Consider the following 9893-nt stretch of genomic DNA (forward strand, 5'->3'; position numbering starts at 1 on the left):
ATTTTGGATCAGGATGATTTTTGAAAAAACATAAACACGGCTAAAATCACATAATTTGGGGGTACTTTTGATCCTGTGGTATTATTAACCTCAATAACATTCATTTACACCCATTTCCAGTCTATTCTGAACACATCTCACACCTCACAATATTGTTTTTAGGCCAAAAGGTTGCACCGAGGTTGCTGGATGACTGAGCTAAGCGACACAAGTGTGCGGCACAAACACCTGGCCCATCTAGGAGTGGAAGGGTTGTTTTGCAGAGAAGCAAAAGAGGGACTGTTTTTGTGTCTCTCTGGGGCACACTTTGTTTAAATAGACTGATAGATAAATTTGTGAAAGTTAAACAATGTATATGCAAAGGTAAAACTTAACTTTTAATTTTCTAAACAGACGAAAACAATGATAAAAATGTTGCTGTGTATGTCAGCAAAATTGATTAAGACAAGTATTAAATACAAATAAGGTGATATGTTACTCACTGGATGTACCGTAGGTGGCAGAAGATTTGTCTGCACACCCACTGGATATTGAGCGAGTGTTAATGTTCGACGTTTGTCAAAAGCGAAAATACAGAAATTCTTGTTATCTCCATCCACTTATGAATAAATATACACCTGTATATTCATAAGAGAGATTCAAGATGAATGGGCTTTTATGAATCCGGACTCCTGGTGGGCTAGTCAGCTAAGGTAAGTATGCTGCAAAGATTGCTGGTGGTGGATTTTACTGATCGGCAGAAGGTATGTTCCTTATTGCTACAGCACCCAGTATTCCCAGAGGGTCACCCTTTCTGGTACTAACCAGGCCCAATGCTACTTGGCTTCCAAGATCAGACGAGATCGGGCATGTCCAGCATGGTATGACTGTAGAAAGTCAGGTAAGTGCCTGTCTGCTGGGAGGAGGGCTGCTGCTGCTTGAGCTAGTTAGGACAAATTAATCCGATAGATAACGCCAAATATTTGCCCAAGAGGCAGCTTGGAAGAGAGACACCATAATATAGATGAGTGAAATAGGTGCAGAAAGATTTGTTTCTCTCATGGGAAATCCCCCACAAAAGAATTAAGAACAAATACCAAATTTCCCACAAAGAAATTGTGGTATGGCATTAAACAAAATGGTATGTCCTCATTGCTGAAATATATCATGTAATTGAAGGTACCATAAGGATTCACCCTTACGTCAATTTCCAAAAGCACATTGAATAAATTAGAAAATTATAAACATTGAATATATCAACGCAGTAATATAGCCTGAGTAAATGATCAGGAAATATCAAAGTTGCAAATGTGTTCTAGAAGTAATGCAGAAATAATGTATGCTGACGCATGCAATTTCACAAAGAATGCAGCACATAAGACTGCCTAAACAACTATCTGTCTGCTGCAGAGAAAAAACAATTGTATTACAGTGATCACAGAAGTAAATTGCTGAATGTCTTGTGAAAATAATGGCTCATACAGTAACATGAAAATTCACATAGAATCCAGCACATGAGCTGCCTTGGCAGCTGTCTGTCTGTTATAGAAAAATACAATTGCGTTTAAATCCATCTAGGAGTGGCACTGCAGTGTCAGACAGGAGGGCAGATATAAAAAAGGACCCAAACAGCACATCATGCAAAAAAGAAAAAGAGGTGCAATGAGGTAGCTGGATGACTAAGCTAACCGATACAAACAAATGGCCTATCTTGGAGTGGCACTGCAGTGTCAGACAGGAGGGAAGATATAAAAAAAGGCCCCAAACAGCACATCATGCAAAGATATAAAAGAGGTTCAATGAGGTAGCTGTATGACTAAGCTAAGCGACACAAACAATTGGCTCATCTAGGAGTGGCATTGCAGTGTCAGACAGGAGGGCACTTAAAAAAAATAGTACCCAAACAGCACATCATGCCAAGAAGTAAAAGAGGGCAGTGAGGTAGCTGTTTGACTAAGCTAAGCGACACAAGTTTGCGGCACAAACACCTGGCCGATCTAGGGTTGGCACTGCAGTCCCACTGCACTAATGGGAGATACCGGACGCACGTCTAACACCAGCATAGTTGTTATGGCCTCAGTAATCCCGTTTGCAACAGGGTATATATATATATATATATATATATATACGGCAGTATCACTGGACTGGACTTTTACGCCAGTACCACTGTAATTATACGACAGGATCACTGGACTTATACGGCAGTATCAATGGACATATATGGCGGTATCACTGGACATATATGGCAGTATCACTGGACTGGAGTTATACGCCAGTACCACTGTAATTATATGGCAGGATCACTGAATTTATACGGCAGGATCACTGGATTTATACTTCAGGATCACTGTAATTATACGGCAGGATCACTGGAGTTATACGGCAGGATCACTGGAATTAGATGCCAGTATCACAGGAGTTATATGCCAGTATCAAAGGAATTATACGCCAATATCACTGGAATTATACGGCAGTATCACGGGAATTATACGGCAGCTTCACAGGAATTATACGGCAAAATCACTGGCATTATACGGCAAAATCACTGGCATTATATGGCAATATCACTGGAATTATACGCCAGTCTCACGGGAATTATATGGCAATATCACTGGAATTATATGCCAGTATCATGGGAATTATACAGCAATATCACTGGATTTATAAACCAGTGTCACGGGAATTATACGCCAGTAACACTGGAATTATACAGCAGTATCACGGGAATTATACGCCAGTATCACGGGAATTATACGCCAGTAACACTGGATATATGGCAGCAGAGGACACCACCACTGTGACTGATCACTGGACTGATGCTGCACAAGACACTACCACTGGTCTGATGCAGGACAACACAGCACCACTGTAAGGGACTTATACAGCTACACTTGATAGATGGCAGCAGAGGACACCACCACTGTGACTGGTCATTGGACTGATTCTGCACAAGACACTTCCCCTGGTCTAATGCAGGACAACACAGCAAAACAGCAGTACTGGGGATATATAGCAGCAGAGGACACCACCACTGTGACTGGCTGGACTGATGCAGCATAAGACACTACACTGGACTGGGGCAGCACAAGACAGCACTGGAATCGCCACTCCACTTTCCTGCCCACACAGACACTGAGGATGGAGACACATCCTCTCACTACACTCTCCGAGACTGGAGTGAAAATGGCGGCAACGCGCTGTTCCTTATATGGAATCCAAACCCCGCGAGAATCCGACAGCGGGATGATAACGTTTTGCCTCGTTCTGGTTTCCGAGTCACTATTTTCAAGGTGACAAAGTACTCTATGAAGGACCATTTAGATCAACTGTACCTCCTATGGTACCTTGTTTGATATTTCCAGCCACATTAATTGCTGCACCACCAATGTTATCTTATTGTATGTATCTGTCGGGTGCAATACGTAGGAAGAACCACTAGCATGCTGAATATCAGAATCTTAAAACATAGGAGAAATGTTCTCAAAGGAGTGTGCTCACAGTTAATCCCGCCATGTACAGCTAAAACATCAAGGCAACAGTGCGGTCATAAAGATTCCAGGTATAGAGAATATTTAAGCCAACAGCTAGAGGTGGTGATATCTTTAATCTGTTATGCAGACATAATTCTGAGTTGATCACAGCAGGAACTTTGGGGGTGATTCCGAGTTGTTCGCTCGGTAAATTTTTTCGCATCGCAGCGATTTTCCGCTTAGTGCGCATGCGCAATATCCGCACTGCGACTGCGCCAAGTAAATTTGCTATGCAGTTAGGTATTTTACTCACGTTTTTTTCTTCGTTCTGGTGATCGTAATGTGATTGACAGGAAGTGGGTGTTTCTGGGCGGAAACAGGCCGTTTTATGGGTGTGTGCGAAAAAACGCTACCGTTTCTGGGAAAAACGCGGGAGTGGCTGGAGAAACGGAGGAGTGTCTGGGCGAACGCTGGGTGTGTTTGTGACGTCAAACCAGGAACGACTAGCACTGAACTGATCGCAGATGCCGAGTAAGTCTGGAGCTACTCAGAAACTGCTATGAGGTGTGTGGTCGCAATTTTGAGAATCTTTCGTTCGCAATTTTAAGAAGCTAAGATTCACTCTCAGTAGGCGGCGGCTTAGCGTGTGTAAAGCTGCTAAAAGCAGCTTGCGAGCGAACAACTCGGAATGAGCAGTTGGGCAAAACCATGTGCACTGCAGGGTAGGCAGATATAACATGTGCAGAGAGAGTTAGATTTGGGTGTGGTGTGTTCAATCTGCAATCTAAATTGCAGTGTAAAAATAAAGCAGCCAGTATTTACCCTGCACAGAAACAAAATAACTCACCCAAATCTAACTCTCTCTGCACATGTTACATCTTCCTCGACTGCAGTGCACATGGTTTTGCCCAACTGCTAACAAAGGGGGTAATTCCAAGTTGATCGCAGCAGGACATTTTTTAGCAGTTGGGCAAAATCATGTGCACTGCAGGAGGGGCAGATATAACATGTGCAGAGAGAGATAGATTTGGGTGTGGTGAGTTCAATCTGCAATCTAATTTGCAGTGTAAAAATAAAGCAGCCGGTATTTACCCTGCACAGAAACAAAATAACCCACCCAAATCTAACTCTCTCTGCCCCCCCCTGCAGTGCACATGGGAGGTCATTCCGAGTTGTTCGCTCGCAAGGCGATTTTAGCAGAGTTGCTCACGCTAAGCCGCCGCCTACTGGGAGTGAATCTTAGCATCTTAAAATTGCGAACGAAGTAATCGCAATATTGCGATTACACACCTCGTAGCAGTTTCTGAGTAGCTTCAGACTTACTCGGCATCTGCGATCAGTTCACTGCTTGTCGTTCCTGGTTTGACGTCACAAACACACCCAGCGTTCGCCCAGACACTCCTCCGTTTCTCCGGCCACTCCTGCGTTTTTTCCGGAAACGGTAGCGTTTTTTCCCACACGCCCATAAAACGGCCTGTTTCCGCCCAGTAACACCCATTTCCTGTCAATCACATTGCGATCGCCAGAACGATGAAAAAGCCGTGAGTAAAATTACTAAGTGCATAGCAAATTTACTTGGCGCAGTCGCAGTGCGAACATTGCGCATGCGCATTAAGCGGAAAATCGCTGATATGCGAAGATTTTTACCGAGCGAACAACTCGGAATGAGGGCCATGGTTTTGCCCAACTGCTAAAAAATTTCCTGCTGCGATCAACTCAGAATTACCCCCAAAGTCTTTTGGATATTTTCCTTAGGATCCTTATTTCCTGCAGGATTGAATGAAAGCATTGAATTTAATAACATCTGATATATTCTCCTCCCATCCTATTATTGCACTCTATATTGACATGTAATATCTAATCTATCCCCCTAGGATGATTGCTACTCTATCTCTTTGGCCAATCTAGGGTTATTTTATTCTTACTGATAAACTGTATAATTATAATCTTCTTCAAAATATGCCTGATCACATTCTCTAGCAGTGTCGAATATGACTTATATTGGTAGATATTAATTTATATACCAACATTATTTTATATAGATGGATCTGTTTATCTATACAGTTAGTCCTCTAGTCCTGCATATGGATTTTTACTCTGGCACAATGATTGTCGGGGTTCCTCTGAATGCTAGTCTTTCAATGAACAAAACTTTTTCCTTGTTACATGCCTGGAAGTCTTTTTACTATATATATATATATATATATATATATATATATATAAAATATTTATCATATAGATTTCAAGGCTTCAAGTCTTTATTATAATAACCGTAACTGTTATGTAAAGTTACAAAATGGTTTGGCTATGAGGGGACTACTCTGCTTACTGTGACCCAGTGCTTGTATGCTGAGCCACAGTATGCAACTAGCCATGATGGGAATTTTGAAATGCTTGAAGCTGTTGCATATTCGTGTACTGATAAACCTTTTTAAAACAAGCCTGACCATGTCGTTTTTTATTTGTGTTGGATATGACCTGTATTGGTATATAATTATACAGTATATTCATTGATGTCTTTATTTATATATAGGTGTATCCCTTTATTTGTTCCTATAGTTGTTTTTTTAGCCCTACACATGACTCCTTACTATAGAATACTGATAATTGGGGACTTTGCTTTACCCTCTGAACACTAGTATTTTAATTAGAGGTGAGTGGGTTCGGTTCTCAGAGAACCAAACCCTACCGGACTTTGCCTTCCGAGCCCGGATCCGAGTCAGGATCGGGTTTTCCCGCCTGACTCTGAAACCAGAACGAGGCAAAACGTCATCATCCCGCTGTCGGATTCTCGCGGGATTTGGATTCCATATAAGGAACCGACATTGTGGCCATTTTCACTTCAGTCTTGAGAGGACGTGTCCTCAGTGTTCAGTGTCTGTGTGGGGGCGGGAAAGTGGGGTGACAAGTCTTGTGCTGTGTTGGGCTGTCCAGTCCAGTGTAGTCAGTGTATTGTGCTGCATCAGTCCAGCCAGTCACAGTGTTGGTGTCCTCTGCTGCTATATATCCCCAGTGCTGCTGACTTGCATTTTTGCTCTGTTGTCCTGCATTAGACCAGGGGAAGTCTCTTGTGCATCAGTCCAGTGACCAGTCACAGTGGTGGTGTCCTCTGCTGCCATATATCCAGTGTAGCTGTATACGTGCCTTTCAGTGGTGCTGTGTTGTCCTGCATTAGACCAGTGGTAGTGTCCTGTCCATCAGTCATTCCAGTGACGAGGCAGTCACAGTGGTATACACTGCTGCTATATGTCCACTGCTGCCGTATAATAATAATAATAATAACAACAACCACAAGTCCCTTACAGTGTTGTTGTGTTGTGCTGCATCAGACCAGTGGTAGTGTCCTGTCCATCAGTCATTCCAGTGACGAGGCAGTCACAGTGGTATACGCTGCTGCTATATGTCCACTGCTACAGTATTATAATCAGTGGTCGAAGTGGAAATTTTGAAGTGGGAGTATGCAAAAGTCAAGGACACAATTATGCGCGCGCTCCAAAAAAGGGGGCATGGTCACCCAAAAGGGGGCGTGTCCAGTGTAGTAGAACCCCTTATACTATCTAGTACTGGTGCCCCTTCATCTTATAGCACACGGTACGAGCTGAAATTCACATTATAGCACACGGTACAAGCCGAAATTCACATTGTAGCACACGGTACGAGCCAAAATTCACATTGTAGCACACGGTACGAGCCGAAATTCACATTGTATCACACGTACGAGCCGAAATTCACATTGTAGCACACTGAATGAGCGAAAATTCACATTGTAGCACACTGAATGATCCGAAATTCACATTGTAGCACACTGAATGAGCTGAAATCCATATTGTAGCACATTGAATGAGCCAAAATTCACATTGTAGCACACGGAATGAGCTGAAATTCACATTGTAGCACACTGAATGAGCCAAAATTCACATTGTAGCACACTGAATGAGCCGAAATTCACATTGTAGCACACTAAAATGAGCCAAAATTCACATTATAGCACACTGAATGAGCCGAAATTCACATTATAGCACACTGAATGAGCTGAAAATGTGACAGCAGGGACAGCCAGAGTGACGACAGCGAGAGAGTGACGACAGGGAGAGATAGTGACGAAAGCGACGACAGGGACAGAGAGTGACGACAGGGACGACAGGGGGAGAGAGAGTGATGACAGGGAGAGAGAGTGACGACAGGGAGAGAGAGTGACGACAGTTACAGCAGGGAGAGAGAGAGAGTGACAATAGGGACAGAGACGGTAACGACAGAGAGAGAGGTGACAGCAGGGGAACATTACTTCATTTGTTGCAGGTGAGCGGCGGGCGGCTGGTGGCTGGCGGCGGTGAGCAGATGGTGGCTGGCGGCGGTGAGCAGCGGGTGGCTGGCGGTGGTGAGCGGCTGTGAGCTAGCACAGCGCTCTACACAGCCACCGGCCGCCGCGCAGGGACAGGGAGCAACATGTGCAGCAGGATGGCCACTTCCCTCGCCTCCTGCTGCACTTTAATTTCCTCATTTCCGGGTCAGTGGAAGAAGTGGCGGTATCCCATACCGCCGTATACCGCCCCACTTCGACCACTAATTATAATAATAATAATAATAGCAACAACAACCACAAGTCTCTTACAGTGTTGTTGTGTTGTGCTGCATCAGACCAGTGGTAGTGTCCTGTCCATCAGTCATTCCAGTGACGAGGCAGTCAGTGTTATACGCTGCTGCTATATGTCCATTGCTACAGTAATATAATAATAACAACAACAACAACAACAACCACAAGTCCCTTACAGTGTTGTTGTGTTGTGCTGCATCAGACCAGTGGTAGTGTCCTGTCCATCAGTCATTCCAGTGACGAGGCAGTCACAGTGGTATACGCTGCTGCACTATGTCCTCTGCTACAGTATTATAATAATAATAATAACAACAACCGCAAGTCCCTTACAGTGTTGTTGTGTTGTGCTGCATCAGACCAGTGGTAGTGCCCTGGCCATCAGCCATCAGTCATTCCTGTGTCGCATATTTTGTTATATAACTCCAGAAACATAATGGAGAACAAAAATTTGGAGGATAAAATAGGGAAAGATCAAGAACCACATCCTCCTAGTGCTGAAGCTGCTGCCACTAACCATGACATAGATGATGAAATGCCATCAACATCGTCTGCCAAGGCCGATGCCCAATGTGATAGTAGAGGGCATGTAAAATCCAAAAAGCTAAAGTTCAGTAAAAAGAACCAACATTTTTTTTTAAATCATCTGAGGAGAAACGTAAACTTGCCAATATGCCATTTACGACACGGAGTGGAAAGGAACAGCTGAGTCCCTGGCCTATGTTCATGGCTAGTGGTTCAGCTTCACATGATGATGGAAGCACTCATCCTCCCTCTCGAAAAATTAAAAGAGTTAAGCTGGAAAGAGCACAGAAAAGAACTGTGCGTTCTGAGATGGTATCACAAATCCCCAAAGAGAGTCCAAGTGTGTCGGTGGTTGCGATGCCTGACCTTCCCAACACTGGACGGGAAGAGGTGGCACCTTCCACCATTTGCACGCCCCCTGCAAGTGCTGGAAGGAGAACCCACAGTCCAGTTCCTGATATTGAAATTGAAGATGTCACTGTTGAAGTACACCAGGATGAGGATATGGGTGTTGCTGGCGCTGAGGAGGAAGTTGATGATGAGGATTCTGATGGTGATGTGGTTTGTTTAAGTCAGACATCGGGGGAGACATCCATTGTCCATGGCATGAAGAACCCCATTGTGAGGCCTGGGCAAACTACCAAAAAAGCCACCTCTTCATGTGGAATTATTTCTCCACAAATCCGGACAACAGGTGTCAAGCAATCTGTTGCCTCTGTCAATCTGTAATAAGTAGGGGTAAGGATGTTAACCACCTAAGAACATCCTCCCTTATACGTCACTTACAGTACATTCATCATAAGTCAGTGTCAAATTGTGAAACTTTGGGTAAGAGCGTAAGCAGTCCACTGACACCTAAATCCCCTCTTCCTCTTGTACCCAAGCTCCTGCAAGCCACACCACCAACTCCCTCAACGTCAACTTCCTCCTCAGTCAGGAACATCAGTAGTCCTGCAGGCCATGTCACTGTCAAGACTGAGGAGTCCTCTCCTAACCGGGATTCCTCCAGAGGATCCTTGAGTTGTACGCCTGCTGTTGCTGCCGCCGCTGCTGTTGTTGCTGCTGAGAGTCAATCGTCATCCCAAAGGGGAAGTCGGAAGACCACTTGTACTACTTTCACTAAGCAATTGACAGTCCAACAGTCCTTTGTGAGGAAGATGAAATATGACAGCAGTCATCCTTTTGCAAAGTGGATAACTGAGGCCTTGACAGCTATGTTGGTGTCAGACGTGCGTCCGGTATCCGCCATTAGTTCAGTAGGACTTAGAGAATTGTTTGAGGTACCGTGTCCCCGGTATCAAATCCCATCTAGGTTCCAATTCTCTAGG

General features: G+C 44.1%; 1 pseudogene; it reads right to left on the minus strand.

Moving 5' to 3' along the window:
• Nucleotides 1-755: 755 nt before the first annotated feature.
• LOC134971560 (5S ribosomal RNA) lies at nucleotides 756-874 on the minus strand (annotated as a pseudogene).
• Between the last annotated feature and the right edge of the window lie 9019 nt (nucleotides 875-9893).

Source organism: Pseudophryne corroboree, chromosome 11 (assembly GCF_028390025.1).
Source record: "Pseudophryne corroboree isolate aPseCor3 chromosome 11, aPseCor3.hap2, whole genome shotgun sequence".
NCBI classification, from domain to species: Eukaryota; Metazoa; Chordata; class Amphibia; order Anura; family Myobatrachidae; genus Pseudophryne; species Pseudophryne corroboree.